Below are 18,264 nucleotides of genomic sequence, written 5' to 3' on the forward strand. Positions count from 1 at the left end.
ATCAATCAATCAATCGTGTGTCACGTTGGTGGAAGAAGCGTACCATGTCATCGAGTTCTTTACTAAAACTAAAATTTGGCGACTAATCCACCGACTGCTGGACTCAGTTAAAATCACCAACCCGTGAGAATCTTTTTAGGGTATTTACGAAGTAGGTAAATGATTTCTGCTTTGTAGAAGCGTGGACGTTCTATACAACGGCCAGAGCCAGAAGGGATATGGAGAAGAAATGAAGTGAGATCACAAAAGGTACATCCTGTACCCCTATCATCATTGAAAACTTCGAAATCTCGTGGTGGTATTCCTTCCCTATGAAACAAGACAGTGCCCGTAGAAAGTTTGGAAGTCACACTAAAACAGGTCGTGAACCCAGGAATTGAAAACTGGTCAAATAATACTTCCTGTAAAAAAGCTACGTCTGTACCAAAGTCGTATATAAACTGACGCAAGCCGGCGAGCCAGAGTTTAGCACTAGTTCCGTTAATATTCGAAGCGTGAGAAGTGTATGTTTGGAAAGACAATGGAGCTGGAACAAAAACTAGAAAATTATAAAGGTACATCGACGAAACGGAGGGAGAGGAAGTGTAAACATCTCCCCTCTCTTACATCTGTTTTTTTCTTCTTCCGTTATGCGACTATCTCAGGCTGAATATGTTGTTTACTGTGGATCCTCGGAACAGCCCTTACCTTGTACAGTTATATGGGTGGATCATGCAGGAAGCCCTCTTCAGACCGAAAGGGAGAGACTTCCGCAACACACTCATCGGCGGGCGTGGCCTAGCATGTGCAGATTTGTTTAGCTGCGTCCGGGTCCTCCTGCCTTTGGGAATCAATCGAGTTATGCTCATCAAAAGATTGTGACGTGGAGGCCGCGACAGAAGGCGCAGAAGTGGTCTGGGAAGCTGAGACAACAGGAGAGGTATCAGTTAGAGCCTGATGTGGTAAGTGGGATCTTGAAACAGATTGCTTAGCAGGCAGCGCCGACGAAGCGGCCCGGATGACGGGAGAATGGCTATTTGACCACGTCATTAAGTGAAGAAGCACCCATGACTTACTCGTCCACAAACTCAGGCCAGAGAAGGGGTCCTTCAATGGACAGTTATCTGAAGGGCGAGCCGAAGGAAAAGGATTCCGAACTGCATCATCGTCCTTGGTTCTCCGAATCTCGGTTTGAACAACCGGGGCCAGAATTGTGCGAGTGACGGCGGTAATGTCTCTACGTGTGAGCAGTGGAGGAAAATCATGAGCATTATCTGTCAAAGATCCTCTTTGATCCACAATAACCGAGGTTGGCTCAGCTGCAAAATCTTGTGGGAGAAGATCTGCTAAAGTCAATTATTTAGGCTGTTCGTAAGTGGGTTTTGATACCACCACTTGATGCGGACGTCTGGTACGGAGGTGGCCGCTCTGATTACAAATAAAGCAGTTTCCTTCCTGGCCGATATCAATAATACGAACCCGATAACCCCACACTTTCAAGTGAAAGGGAATATTTTTTTGAATCACCGTTTCTACCGACTGAACGCCACTATAGACCTGTAAGCGATGCTGATGAGACCAGCGTTTCCCGCAAATATGTCGTTTAGCTCCATAAGGGAGCAAGATCCTCAGGAAACTGTCATCTATCTCAGGCAGAAGATTAAAAACCCGAACATTTGTATGGATCACTTCGGCATTCACCAAAAAACGATACTAGTGAAACCATCACAATGAGTAAAGGGGACGTGAGCACCATTACGCAATAATATCCTGTCAGCCTGAAGCGGGTCAAAAAATTTAACAAAATACACATGTAGGTCCGAATCAGAGCACGCAGTACGCATGTGATCTGTAGTAACCTTGATCATGTGCGCCAACCAGCTGAACTGCACATACTGCTTGGGTTATCGAACTCGAATCCTGCCTCGGGCATGGATGTGTGTGATGTCCTTAGGTTAGTTAGGTTTAAGTAGTTCTAAGTTCTAAGGGACTGATGACCTCAGCACTTAAGTCCCATGGTGCTCAGAGCCATTTGATTACCGAAAGTGAAGCTGACATAGCTGTACGTGGAATAGATGTGGGAACCATGTTGGACATCACAGCGCAAGATAACGCCGCTTCAGAAAGGGCTGCACAAACACCAGACACTAGACAACCAGTAACCACAGGGATCCTGCTATGTGTGACGGTGTCACACTCCCCCTCTCCCCATATAATATCTGCAAAAAGCTCAGCCAAACTATCTTTCCTTCTCCTCTCATATTCAAGTGTACGTCATGTCTAGTACTTCCCCATCTACCAATTGTAGCAGTAGGTGCTGCACTCATACGACATTTCGTTTCAGTCAGCAGCAGCCTACCCAAGTCAGTATTCAAACGGCTCACAGCAGTGTTTACCCTGGGCTGGTCATGGCGCTGCAGGACTCCACAAAGCTCACACTTGTGTGTGTGGTTGATACTCGTATTTCATCCAGGTCACCCTTAATGCATTATTAGTGTTCTTAGCCAGGCTGTTCCCTTTACTTGTATCAGTATTACTTCGTCAGTTTGTGGTTACTGTTATAGGCCCATTATTTACGTTTTAGCTGGATAAATGGACGTTAGCTGACAAGGGCAAATAAACAAATAAACAAAAAGTAAGACGATTTATAGGGGATGGTGGATGGAGTACATTGCTAGTGATGAAAAGATTCTCAGAAATTAGGAAGATCTGGAGGATGCTATTAAGTTAGTCGAGCAACAAATGACATAAGAAAAACACTTTACAATGTGCTTAAAAATGTGTGGTGCAACAACACCTATACGACTATTGTAAGATATGCTGAGTAGGAAAAACATCATTTCGAGTTTATAGCTTTCTCTGAATTGGGTACATAATTGCTGATTATACTTTTATGTTCTTCAACAGAATCAAAGAAGATGTCATTCATTTTGTAATTTTTCCTCCTATCTACGTGATTATGTAGCTCTCAATTCGTTCAAGCAATCAATCATTCATGATAGAAAACGCAGTCATATCTCAGTCACTCAAAATGATTCTGAAATTTTACTTGTTAGAATGAAATCAGGCGATGATTCTTTTTCTCTGTAGGCTCGTGCTTTGCGGCAGTCTGCTAATCTGTACAAATAAAATGCCTCGTAATTTTGGGAGCGTTGTATAATCAGTCTGGAAACCTCAGATCAAGCGGATATTTGGCTTTGATGAAGTTTAATCTTCCGAAGAAGTAATAGAGCTCTTGGATTATTAAATGCAGGATCGTATCCAGTCTTTCGGAAGTTCCCTTCTGATTAACAACTACGCAATATATCGACAAATATCATTAATTCTCAAATGCCAAATACACACCTTTTGTATGAAGGAGCAATATATATATATTTCCTTTTTAATCGTACAGTTCGTATCAGTTATCTTCTGTGATAAATCTCAATAATCAAATTACAGTTCTTCCAAACCAAGCTCATGCTAATCGGCACGAAGACAATCTCGGAAGCTCCCTTCTTCTTTTTCTTTCTAATAACCACCAGAGAGAGTACTACAAAGAATACTTATGCGCTCATGGCATAGCTATTGTATGAAACTACTTTTCGCATGGATTCTGCGAGTATGAAGATAGAAAATTAGTAAACGTCATTCAAGGGTAGAATTGTATCAGAATAATTCATCGAATATAAAGAGATATTACAGTTTCATAGTAGGTCTTTTTCATTGTACTGGTTCGATGGAATGACACTGAGTGGTCTCTGGCAACTGACGTAACAGGTATCCCAGCGCACGGGTTTCCTCCGGATACTGAGGTGTTGCGAACTACCAGAGTGGGATTTCTCTGCGAGTACTCTCACAGTACAGCCTCGCCTCGTAATGCAGCCTTGGGAAATGACGTCGTAGAGATAAAGAAGCGCTTTCCTTCATAAAAGGTATGTCCCGCCGTTCGCTATGAATGTCGTAATGACTCGAGGGAAAACGTGGCATCCGGCGTCTGCAGCTACGAGTGTACTGGAGCCCCCTCCTCTCCATTTCGACGACTCGCTTTGCTATTGGAAGGCAATGCCGCGTGCGGACGGTATCTCACTAATGGCTCTCTCTTAACTCCAAGTCAGCCTGGACCATTAAATGTAAATGACCGCCACTTTCTAGGACGCAGTCTGCTATTACTGCGACAATTACCGGAATTCACACATTAAACATTCACAGCATAGGTGCGCACAAGACAACTGGTTCTTCAAGCCAATTGTTGTGCAATACCTGCAACTATTTCAGACGGGCGATATTTTCAAAGTTACACAAATAAAAATTGTGCCTGTCGCTGTTGTGGGTAAACATCAATGGATTCCACAAATTTAGTGTAAATCACCGGTCAAATGTATGTGAAAAAGATGACTACGACCCAGTTGGATTGTGTACGTGCGTGAATTACTCTGATCAAAACGAGCGTTAAGCAAGGAGGAAGTAATTCAAAATGGTTCAAATGGCTCTGAGCACTATGGGACTTAACATCTGAGGTCATCAGTCCCCTAGAACTTAGAACTACTTAAACCTAACTAACCTAAGGACACCACACACATCCATGCCCGAGGCAGGATTCGAACCTGCGACCGTAGCGGCCTCGCGGTTCCAGAGTGAAGCGCCTAGAACCGCTCGGCCACACTGGCCGGCGAGGAAGTAATTATCCTGTGCTGTTCCTCTACAGGGTGTTACAAAAACGTACGGCCAAACTTTCAGGAAACATTCCTCACACACAAAGAAAGAAAATATGTTACGTGGGCATGTGTCCAAAAACGCTTACTTTCCATGTTAGAGCTCATTTTATTACTTCTCTTCAAATCACATTAATCATGGAATGGAAACACACAGCAACAGAACGTACCAGCGTGACTTCAAACACTTTGTTACAGGAAATGTTCAAAATGTCCTCCGTTAGCGAGGATACATGCATCCACCTTCCGTCGCATGGAATCCCTGATGCGCTGGAGAATGGCGTATTCTATCGCAGCCGTCCACAATACGAGCACGAAGAGTCTCTACATTTGGTACCGGTGTTGCGTAGACAAGATCTTTGAAATGCCCCCATAAATGAAAGTCATGCGGGCTTAGGTCAGTAGAGCGTGGAGGTCATGGAATAGGTCCGCCTCTATCAATCCATCGGTCACCGAATCTGTCCTTGAGAAGCGTACGAACACTTCGACTGAAATGTGCAAGAGCTCCATCGTGCATGAACCATATGTTGTGTCGTACTTGTAAAGGCACATGTTCTAGCAGCACAGGTAGAGTATCCTGTATGAAATCATGATAACGTGCTCCATTGAGCGTAGGTGGAGGAACATGGGGCCCAATCAAGACATCACCAACAACGCCTGGCCAAACGTTCACAGAAAATCTGTGTTGATGACGTGATTGCACAATTGCGTGCGGATTCTCGTCAGCCCACACATGTTGATTGTGAAAATTTACAATTTGATCACGTTGGAATGAAGCCTCATCCGTAAAGAAAACATTTGCACTGAAATGAGGATTGACACATTGTTGGATGAACCATTCGCAGAAGTGTACCCGTGGAGGCCAATCAGCTGCTGATAGTGCCTGCACACGCTGTACATGGTACGGAAACAACTGGTTCTCCCGTAGCACTCTCCATACAGTGACGTGGTCAACGTTACCTTGTACAGCAGCAACTTCTCTGACGCTGACATTAGGGTTATCGTCAACTGCACGAAGAATTGCCTCGTCCATTGCAGGTCTTCCCCAGTCGCGAGTCACAGGCTGGAATGTTCCGTGCTCCCTAAGACGCCGATCAATTGCTTCGAACGTCTTCCTGTTGGGACACCTTCATTCTGAAAATCTGTCTCGATACAAACGTACCGTGCCACGGCTATTGGCCCGCGCTAATCCATACATAAAATGGGCATCTGCCAACTCCGCATTTGTAAACATTGCACTGACTGCAAAACCACGTTCGTGATGAACACTAACCTGTTTATGCTACGTACTGATGTGCTTGATGCTAGTACCGTAGAGCAATGAGTCGCATGTCAACACAAGCACCGAAGTCAACACTACCTTCCTTCAATTGAGCCAACTGGCGGTGAATCGAGGAAGTACAGTACACACTGGCGAAACTAAAATGAGCTCTAACATAGAAATTAACATCTTTTCTTTATTTGTGTGTGAGGAACGTTTCCTGAAAGTTTGGCCGTACCTTTTTGTAACACCCTGTACATCGGAGAAGCAATGAAGGAATTAAAAAGATTGTTGCAAAGTCAGATTAAAATTCATTGTGAAAGGATTTAGATATAAGAGACAATGATGACACTGCTATCCTCAATGAAAGTAAGGAAGAATTACACTATCTTTCGAAGCGAATGAGCAGTGTGTCGAGCGCATTACATACACTGAAAGTTAACCAGACAAAGGCCATAGTGTTGAGAAGCTGTAGCAATAATCTGTAAGGCAAAATCTTAGGACCAAGGAGAAGAAGAAGCGCAGCAGTTCTGTTTCTTTGGAAGTGAAAAAAGGCATGACCGACGAAGAAAGGAGGACGTAAAAAGCACTAGCAGAGGCATAGTGAATAGTCCTTACCAAAACAGGTCGGCTAGTATTTAACACTGGCGTTCAGAAAACAATTTCTGAGAATGTACGTCTGTATGAAAGGGAATCGTCGACTGTGGTAAAATCAAAATAGGAGAGCACTGAAATGTCTAAATGTGCTACTAGGGCAGTTAATGAGGTAAGAAGTTTCCGAGCAGAATCAACGAAAAGAGGAAACCGTTACAAAGCCTAAGAAGGAGAAATGGTAGAATAACAGTACGTATGTTAGCCCGCCAGGGAGATATAGAGGGCAAAGATTATAAGAGATAACAGAGATTAGTATAAAGGGTGATTTTGCTGAATGGAGACCAACTGCAGGAAACGATCCCAGAGAGGAAAACGGCATAGGAGGTCGTATGGATGTGTGGCCGGAAATGCATTCCAAGGGAATACACGCACTTGAAGGTGAGAATAAAATACTTTTGAGAGTGAAGTTTTCAAAGACTGCAAAAATACATTATTATCATCTACAGACTCATCAAAAAAGAGAAAATGTGCAGCCTAATGAAAAAATGTACTTAATAGTACGCTATCAACTATTACAAGCAGTATCGTAATACACGTAGTCTGGAAGGTAAGCAAACATTAGTACCTTCATGAAGTAGACAGAGTAAGCAAGTAAATTGTGTAGCCATAAATGTCATCGTCACGTAGCGGAAAAATTGGTAAACACTCATCACCCGTAATGTCGGGTTGTCACTGGGGCGCGGTGTTTAAAACGGTGGTGCAAACAGCTGATGGTGGTGAGTGGCCACTAGACGTCGCTGATCGAAGGCGGTTTTCAACGGCTTGGTTCAAAGAAAAAAGTATGATCTTGGACATTCTGCATAAAACCAAATCTGATAACATGGGTCCAAAGATAAATATTAGTTTAAATTATAAAATGTAGCTGAAAATACGTGTCTGTGGAATATACAGTGTAGATGGAAAATGATTTACCGTATGGGTGCCCAACGTTATAGCAATTATGTTCAAACTTTGCGATGTTGGATTTGCGTTGTGAGTAGTGTTAGTGTCATGGCTTGCCGTTAGGTGTCTACACTGGTACGGTAACGTAGATTTGAAACATAAGCATCAGTATGTATTACAGTTGCGGACAGTCAAATTGGCTCTGGACAAGGTGAACAGCGCTTTACTCGTAAAGCTGTTTTATCAAAACGGTGGAAATTGTGCTGCTACGCTTCGCGACTATCGACGCGTGAAATGAATACTGAAAAGTTCTTTTTCTGCACCGGGACTGACCTCCATGAATTAACTGGCGGCTTGTAATTGCTCCTGGGAGAGGCCGACGACCAGCTGCGTCACAATTTATTGAATAAATCGCTGTTGCCATGGCTGAGAATGCTAGACGGAATGTCCGACCTTCAGGCAGTGTGCGAACTGTGTGACGACAGCTGAACAGTCCATGGTCCACCGTTGTACCGGGCAGCAGCAGAGCAATCTCTTGTGCGGTTCCAGGCTGTTATGGATGCTGATGGACACTCACTAGGCAACGTTTGTAGTCTGGAACGTAATCGTGGTACACAATTAACAAATATTACACTCTCATGTGGAACTTAACATGTGTTGCTCCAAGTGGTTTATTCGTTATTTCTCTTCCACAAGTTCTTAAAAATATTTCAACAAAATTAATTGTCCTACGATCACTCGCTTTTCATGGGACACTCTCAAGCAGCGGCAGTTTATTTATAAACACTCTATATGCCCACTTCATACAAGTTTGACGTTTGTTTCATGCTGCCTTACTAATGTTCATTTTATATTCCGTGTGGGACAATGTCTTAAGCTAATTGTTTTGGCATAAAGAAAACCTGCTCGACAGCTTAACGTGTAGAGAGCTAACTTACGGAAAAAGAAGATGGACCAGATCAGTGTCAAATCCGTGCGGCGGGATAATGGTCGTTGGTATGGCACTCTGGCCAGTCTGAAGGCGGTTCTGCGGCTGTTTTTTATGCTTTTTAGGCGAGTTTTCGTTATAAATCTCAGCCTTAGAAAATATGGCTCTCAATCAGTCAAAATTGGAGAACACGCATATCAAAGTTAAACGATTCACAGACAGATAGCGCACGCGACTCCTGTGACTGCTTGGCGACGGGAATGTCACCCAGCTACAGAGTTGAGATACAAAAAATTTACTAAATCATGAGGAATGGTGGACACCGTAAAATGGGATTAACGATCAGAAAGAGTGAGAGAGAGAAAGAGAGAAAATTTTTCTCACAAGGATCTCTATAGCACCAAAGGGGGTCATCAAAGCGTTAAATGTTTCCAAAGTTTCCATACTCACTGTAGGCGCCCGTTTAACACCCTATGTATTAAGTACTGTTGAGGAACGTACATAGGACTGTGAAATATGCAGTTTCAAAAGTGGTCCGCAGGAGTTAAAGTCTGTTTGTAATAATCCCTGGGTTTTCATATTCACGAAGGTGATCTACATCTACATCTACATGGATACTCTGCAAATCACATTTAAGTGCCTGGCAGAGGGTTCATCGAACTACCTTCACAGTTCTCTATTATTCCAATCTCGCATAGCGCGCGGAAGGAACGAACACCTACAGCTTTCCGCACGAGCTCTGATTCCCCTTATTTTATCGTAGTGATCGTTTCTTCCTATGTAGGTCGGTGTCAAAAAAATATTTTCGCATTGGGAGGAGAAAGATGGTGATTGGAATTTCGTGAGAAGATTCCGTCGCAACGAAAAACGCCTTTCTTTTAATGATGTCCAGCCCAAATCCTGTATCATTTCTCTCCCATATTTCGCGATAGTACAAACCGTGCTGCCCTTCTTTGAACTTTCTCGATGTGCTCCGTCAATCCTATCTGTTAAGGATCCCACAGCACGCAGCAGTATTCTAAAAGCGTACGGACAAGAGTAGTGTAGGGGGCCTCCTTAGTAGATCTGTTACATTTTCTAAGTGTCCTGCCAATAAAACGCAGTCTTTAGTTAGCCTTCCCCGCAACGTTTTCGATGTGTTCCTTCCAATTTCAGTTGTTCGTAGTTGTAATACCTAGTATTTAGTTGAATTTACGGCTTTTAGATTAGACTGATTTATCGTGTAACCGAAGTTTAACAAATTCCTTTTAGCACTCATGTGGATGACCTCACACGTTTCGTTATTTATGGTCAACTGCCAATTTTTGCACCATTCAGATATATTTTCTAAATTGTTTTGCTATTTGTTTCGATCTTCTGATGACTTTATTAGTCGATAAACGGCATCGTCATCTGCAAACAATCGAAGACGGTTGCTTTGATTGTCTCCCAAATAGTTTGTATAGATAAGGAACAGCAAAAGGCCTATAACACTACCTTGGGGAACGCCAGAAATCACTTCTGTTTTACTCGATGACTTTCCGTCAATTGCTACGAACTGTGACCTCTCTGACAGGATATCACAAATTCAGTCACATAACTGAGACCATGTTCCATAAGCACGCAATTTCACTACAAACCGCTTGTGTGGTACAGTGTCAAAAGCCTTCTGGAAATCCAAAAATACGGAATCGATCTGAAGTCCCTTGTCAATAGCACTCAACACTACATGTGAATAAAGAGCTCGTTGTGTTTCACAGGAACGATGTTTTCTAAACCCATGTTGACTGTGTGTCAATAGACAGTATTGTTCGAGGTAATTCGTAATGTTTGAACACAATATATGTTCCTAAATCCTGTTGCATATCGACGTTAATGAAATGGACTTGTAATTTAGTGGATTACTCCTACTACCTTTCTTGAATATTGGTGTGAACTGTGCAACTTCCCAGACTTTGGGTACGGTTCTTCCGTGGAGCGAACGGTTGTCTATGATTGTTAAGTATGGAGCTAATGCATCAGCGTACTCCGAAAGGAACGTAATTGGTATACAGTCTGGACCAGAAGACTTGCTATTATTAAGTGATCTAAGTTGCTTCACTACTGCGAGGATATTTACCTTACGTTACTCTTGTTGGCAGCTGTTCTCGATTCGAATTCTGGAATATTTACATCGTCTTCTTTTGCGAAGGCATTTCGGTAGGCTGTGTTTAGTAACTCTGCTTTGGCAGTACTGTCTTCGATAGTATCTCCATTGCTATCTCTCAGAGAAGGCATTGACTGTTTCTTGCCGCTAACATACTTCACATACGACCAGAATCTCTTTGGATTTTCTGCCAGGTTTCGAGACAAAGTCTCTGTCAAGCGTACTTTGCCTCCACGTAATATTTTATTGGAATGTAATTATTTTGAAACGAATAGAAAAGCAGACAGTACTGATCACACATGAACACTTTGTGCTCGTTTGTTTTTGTTGTTACATTTGAGAGTCACTAAAATAGGTTTAAACAATATATCTGTTCGTGTAAAGAGAGTTTATGTGAGTTTCTCCCTTCCAGCAATCCTAATTTTGGTTTTCCACGGTTTTTGCACATCATTCCGGTAGTTCCCAATGACAGGTCACGTCCGCCTCGGTAGCTTCACGGTCAGAAGACTGCTAAGCGAAGGGTCCTGGATCCGATTCCTGCCAGGTCGGAGGTTGTCTCCTCTAGGGGATCGGTGATGTGTTGTCCTCTGTTCTTGTAGTGGTACTTGACAAGAAAATAGCCTCCAGTGCGCTATAGTATCGTCTTTCCATCGCTGTGGAGACTCATTGGGTACCACCCGAAAGACAAAAAACTGAAATAATAAATAAATGATAGGCAATGGTTCATACCATTCTCTTTCTTTGTTCGTTATGAACATCGTTACTAGGGAAAGACTGGATATGTGACAATGATGCATAACAGAAACGAAAGAAGAGTGTAATGACCTGTACTTACGAAGGACAATATTAAGCACTGAGTGTGGAAGTGTGTATTTTTGTGAAAGTAAGTGGTCGCGAGATGAAGATTTGTAAACAGATGGTATTATATGTATAATATGTGAGATGGCTGTTTGATTCTCAGAACAGTGCCGGAAAGAAATAGAAGTGCAGCAGTGACCTTCAACGTTATTAAGAAAATTGCCCATCTTTACTTCTAATATCATGTCATACTTTCTTGCTGGAGAACCCGCACACGATTTATTTCTAAAACTTCATCAAACGCATTAACAACTGATCGCTTTCCCAGGTTCTGTTTCTTCATTTTTATTTCCGCTGATTCAACTGATGTATATCTTGACATACACTATGTGATCAGAAGTATAGGGACACCACCAAAAACAAATGTTTTTCATATTAGGTGAATTACGCTGCCACCTACTCCCAGGTACTCCATCTCAGTGACCTCAGTAGTCATTAGACATCGTAAGAGAGCAAAAAAGGGCGCTCCACGGAACTCACGGTCTTGGAACGTGGTTAGGTGATTGGGTGTCACTTGTTTCATTCATCTGTACGCGAGATTTCCACACTCCTAAACATCCCTCGGTCCACTGTTTCCGGTGTGATAGTGAAGTGGGAACGTGAAGGGACACGTACAGGACAAAATCGTACAGGAAGACCTCCTCTGTTGACTGACAGAGACCGCCGACAGTTGAAGAGGGTTGTAATGTGTAATAGGCAGACATCTATTCAGACAATCACACAGGAATTCCAAACCGCATCAGGATCTACTGCAAGTACTATAACAGTTAGGCAGAAGGTGAGAAAATTTGTACACTCCTGGAAATTGAAATAAGAACACCGTGAATTCATTGTCCCAGGAAGGGGAAACTTTATTGACACATTCCTGGGGTCAGATACATCACGTGATCACACTGACAGAACCACAGGCACATAGACACAGGCAACAGAGCATGCACAATGTCGGCACTAGTACAGTGTATATCCACCTTTCGCAGCAATGCAGGCTGCTATTCTCCCATGGAGACGATCGTAGAGATGCTGGATGTAGTCCTGTGGAACGGCTTGCCATGCCATTTCCACCTGGCGCCTCAGTTGGACCAGCGTTCGTGCTGGACATGCAGACCGCGTGAGACGACGCTTCATCCAGTCCCAAACATGCTCAATGGGGGATAGATCCGGAGATCTTGCTGGCCAGGGTAGTTGACTTACACCTTCTAGAGCACGTTGGGTGGCACGGGATACATGCGGACGTGCATTGTCCTGTTGGAACAGCAAGTTCCCTTGCCAGTCTAGGAATGGTAGAACGATGGGTTCGATGACGGTTTGGATGTACCGTGCACTATTCAGTGTCCCCTCGACGATCACCAGTGGTGTACGGCCAGTGTAGGAGATCGCTCCCCACACCATGATGCCGGGTGTTGGCCCTGTGTGCCTCGGTCGTATGGAGTCCTGATTGTGGCGCTCACCTGCACGGCGCCAAACACGCATACGACCATCATTGGCACCAAGGCAGAAGCGACTCTCATCGCTGAAGACGACACGTCTCCATTCGTCCCTCCATTCACGCCTGTCGCGACACCACTGGAGGCGGGCTGCACGATGTTGGGGCGTGAGCGGAAGACGGCCTAACGGTGTGCGGGACCGTAGCCCAACTTCATGGAGACGGTTGCGAATGGTCGTCGCCGATACCCCAGGAGCAACAGTGTCCCTAATTTGCTGGGAAGTGGCGGTGCGGTCCCCTACGGCACTGCGTAGGATCCTACGGTCTTGGCGTGCATCCGTGCGTCGCTGCGGTCCGGTCCCAGGTCGACGGGCACGTGCACCTTCCGCCGACCACTGGCGACAACATCGATGTACTGTGGAGACCTCACGCCCCACGTGTTGAGCAATTCGGCGGTACGTCCACCCGGCCTCCCGCATGCCCACTATACGCCCTCGCTCAAAGTCCGTCAACTGCACATACGGTTCACGTCCACGCTGTCGCGGCATGCTACCAGTGTTAAAGAGTGCGATGGAGCTCCGTATGCCATGGCAAACTGGCTGACACTGACGGCGGCGGTGCACAAATGCTGCGCAGCTAGCGCCATTCGACGGCCAACACCGCGGTTCCTGGTGTGTCCGCTGTGCCGTGCGTGTGATCATTGCTTGTACAGCCCTCTCGCAGTGTCCGGAGCAAGTATGGTGGGTCTGACACACCGGTGTCAATGTGTTCTTTTTTCCATTTCCAGGAGTGTATTTCATGGTCGAGCGGCTGCTCATAAGCCACATATCACGCCGGTAAATGCCAAACGACGCCTCGCTTGGTGTAAGGAGCGTAAACATTGGACGATTTAACAATGGAAAAACGTTTTGTGGAGTGACGGTTCTCGGTACACAATGTGGTAATCCGATGGCAGGGTGTGGGTATGGCGAATCCTGTTGAACGTCATCTGTCAGCGTACGTAGTGCCAACAGTAAACTTCGGAGGCGATGGTGTTATGATGTGGTCGTGTTTTTCATGGAGATGGCATGCACCCCTTGTACAGGCCTACACTAATGTTTTAAGCACCTTCTTGCTTCCCACTGTTGAAGAGCAATTCCGGGATGCGATTGCATCTTTCAACATGATCGAGCACCTGTAATGAACGGCCTGTGGCGGAGTGGTTACACGACAACAACATCCCTGTAATGGACTGGTCTGCACAGAGTCCTCACCTGAAACCTATAGAACACGTTTGGATGTTTTGGAACACCGACGTCGTGCCAGGCCTCACCGACCGACGTCGATACCTCTCCTCAGTGCAGCACTCCGTGAAGAATGGGTTGCCGTTCCCCAAGAAACTCTCCATCACCTGATTGAACGTGTGCCTACGGGAGCGGAAGGTGTAATCAAGGCTAAGGGTGGGCCAATACCATATTGGATTCCAGCATTACTGATGGAGGGCGCCAAGAACTTGTAAGTCATTTTCAGCCATGTGTCCGGATACTTTTGGTCACATAGTGTATATTGCCTTTTTCCTGTACTTGAAATTTCAATTATTATTTGCAACCAATGCTTGGGAGACAGTTTACGAAGCAAATACCTTCAAAATTTGTTCATATGATATTCGTGAATTACTGCTCAAATCTCAACTGACGTGTCATTATAATGTGATAAAAACGTTAACTACCGAATTAAAAATCCGAGGAGTACAATAAGTGGTCGGATGGAGGTCTAAATCGTGAAAAAATTGCCAATCGTCATTTTATCCTCTGTCCAGTTCGTCATATTAGCAGGCATCGCTACATTTAATTTATACAACATTCCAAGAGAGAGGAAAACAAAATTTATACACCAGTTGATGAGATTCGAACAGCACTTCACACAAAGTACTTCAATAAATCATGTTGACTTAATCATCACGCACTGTCACTTACGAGGTGATGCGGAAGGGATGCATACATTGACCTCCAACACAGTGTAATAATATATTGTCTCAGTTTATTGATTTATTGTATTCTTTACGAGAGTCTGTAACACCATACCTCTAATGCTCTACTGATTTATTTTGCTTTTGTTTCTTTTAATGTTACATTGTTGATCTTCTGTAAATGTGTTTGAATCGATAACATAAAACTGTGTACTCCTTTCTTTGTTAAAACTTTGATGTCGTGGTTTGTTTCTATGCAAATTAGTGTATCTGTCATTTAAATTCTTTGTCCCATTTGGAGGGAACAAAACTTACCATATATAATTGTAATTTCTGTGTGAATAATTTTTTGTAGAAGTGTCAATATGAGAAAATGTTCTGTTTTATTTAATATGTTTGTTTGCTGTTATGTAAACTGCTGACCTTCACTTAGGGTTCTTAGTTAATTTGTATGTAAAAGGTGTAGTGGTTCCCCTCGGGAACGGAACTGTGTAGCGCGCGCAAATTGTGGTTGGCCTATGTAGAAAAGGTGGAACAAGAGTCAGTCAGGGACGAGTTACGAGTCGGAGACGAGCTACGAGTCAGGGACGAGCTACGAGTCTGTGCACTGCCATGTAAAAGATGCATATTGTGCTGGTTCCGAGAGAGGCTTTGTCTGCTACTTTCCAATGCCTCGGATGGATGGATAAATAGCTGGAACTATTCTGGAATTTGTATCTATCATCGCCACCAAGAAATGACAGAGTCCCGCAATTCTACCTGCAATTCCACCTACCAACATGCAGTAGCCACCACATTGCGCAATCATTGCATCGGAATACTACAATGATGTACAGTGAAGGATCAGCTTAATGGATGTGTTAGTGTGCTCAAATATAAGGTAATTTATATCTGAATTTATGTACCTACCCTGATTTTTCTCATCATAACACCTCTCAGGTTCCTCTCCGTTTGAGCTAAAGTGATATCCGAGTGTCCTTACTAAAAGAACATTAAAGCCCAATATTTTTCTGATTAATGCCTCTTCAACATAGTAAAAAGAAAGTTAAAGTTAAGGTGGCAAGAGAGTGAGTTAAAGTAAATGTTGTTTGCTGAAAATATTCCTATTAAAACTGCTTATTAAAGCCTATTAAAACTGCTTATTAAAGTGCTGTTGCTAACTTCAAAATTAAAAGTTCTTAAGACTGAGGCTTATAAAGTAAATGATCACATTGTTGTCTGTAGTAAATTCTAAAAGGTGAGTCAGTTTCTTGCAATTTTGTCAACATTGTGTTTCGCTGTAGTAAAAGTGAGAAAGCTGCAGTTGTGAAACGTTATATACTCATGTTTGCTAAGTGTTTGTCTCTCTTGTGTATTAGAAGTGCATATTAATAGTGATGTTATAAAGACCATTCACTTTGTGTAAGCCCTGAAAGTAATAGTGTGTTACGGTATCTGTTATAATTTTGCAAATAGTTTGTGCTGCTCTGTTAGTTTCAATCTTACCGTAAACATATGTATGTGTCAGAGTTCACTGCACTCGCGTGTGACAAAGTATAGGTTGTGTTTATCCATTAAATTTACTAATAACTATTTTCCTAGTTAGGCTGGCGACCGTTTTCTTTATCCGTTAAACAGTGCAGATTGGCAAAATTTGGTAGTTACTGTTCAAATATTTACGTAATTCTGACTTTCACTTCCGATAAGCCACCTCCATTAGGTACAGCACGGTCAACATAACAAAATTCCTCTCAGAGGGTAACACTGATCTGTTGCTTTTTACCATTATTACTCTTACAAAATAATTCTGTTTTGCAAACGGCCTCCAGTTTCGAGGTTATGGTAAAGCAGTAGCAGACGGTAGTGTTATAAGTGCTTTGATTTACGGAAATTGGTGTACAATACGTTACAATAGACGATCGAAAACTGAGAGGTTTTTAGGTTAGGTTTTACCCTGAGCCTTACTGATACCGAATGGCACAAGAAATTTACTTTCACTCGCAACTGATTTATTTCCGCGACGCATTACAACATACATACGCACACACACGCACCCTCCGTTTTACAGTGCTACAATTTTTTGCGATATGGACATGGTAGTAAATAGTGCAGAAGTAGCAAGAGATGTGTATACTGTGTAGGACCACACAGAAGTGATGCATGTTCGCGGGCCAGTCAACCAACCGGTATTTATTGTACCGGTGTCCACAGAGCCCCATGTATCTTAAACACAAGGAACTTACCAAAATTATGTCTGTCAATAATATTACCTTTCGAGAAGCAGCAGCAGCTGTGTTTGAAAACAGACATTGTGCGAACGCGGTTACTTCTTCCCCAAACAGTACAGGGTGGGGTACAGAATTCCCACCCCTCCGGACTCAACAGCGGCTCTATGCAACTGACAGCATCCCCACCTAGGAACAGCAGCAACCAACCCAAGTCATGGTGATAATGCCGCAGACGTCGGGAACGGTCGCTCGAGTGGTTTCACCACCGGTATCACAGCCTCCTTCTGCAATACAGAATGCCCAACTATCCCATTAGCAACACGTACCTTCTGTAGCACATAGAAAAATCTTTGTTTTCTGCCTTACGGCAGGTCTTGTCATGGGAGAAGCCCCGTCAGAGAGGTCCACCGTATGACCGTCTAGGGAAGTGACGCCAGTGGTGGTTTCCCGTTGCCTTCCACTGATGATCATGAAATGATAATGAAGACAACACAACACCCAGTCCCTGAGCGGAGAAAATCTCCGACCCAGCCAGGAATCAAACCCGGGCCTCTTGAGGTTACAGACCGCCGCGCTGACCACTTAGCTGTCGGGGCGGACGTAGAACATAGAGGACACCACCAAACTGTGGTCGCAGGGACCAATTGTACCAACCAGAACTCCGTCTTCCTCTTGCTCCAGTGGGTCCGAACCCATATGAACCACAATTTCAAAGACGCAGCCAATAGAGTGATCTTGGAAACTACCTCATTAACAACATTTTAAGTGTAATTATGGCAGTGGTATATGATACATTGTACCGGAAGGCCACTAATGGGCCCACTTCAGTACTACAAGCAGATTTGATCCGGATGTCAGTCCAGAATATGGTGTCCCCACTCCTTACACCCCAAAACGGCACATAAACCCATCCAATGGAAAGCAAGCTCGCACAGGGCATACAAAGATAGCGTTCGACGTTTGCTACTCGAAAGTCAGGTAGACGTTTGTGTCATCACCGAAACATGGTTAAAACAGAACGAACCGTTTGCACTCCAGGATTTCTCTGTCATTAGTGAAGACAGATATGATGGTGAAAGGTCTCTGCTGGATTCCTTTCACGTTAATTTCTTAAATCTGTTGTCATTTACGGCATAAATTCCTCTTCTAAATTTACTGAGGCGTTTCTGACTATCTGGGAGGAGACTGAGTAGTGAAACGTGTTACTTTTACACATAAACAAGAACGATCTGTCACACTACTACACTTTAAAACACAGTTTATATGTAATTCATGTCACACAGTCTCATACGGAACCTACATCCG

This window comes from Schistocerca cancellata, chromosome 2 (genome assembly GCF_023864275.1).
Source record: "Schistocerca cancellata isolate TAMUIC-IGC-003103 chromosome 2, iqSchCanc2.1, whole genome shotgun sequence".
NCBI classification, from domain to species: Eukaryota; Metazoa; Arthropoda; class Insecta; order Orthoptera; family Acrididae; genus Schistocerca; species Schistocerca cancellata.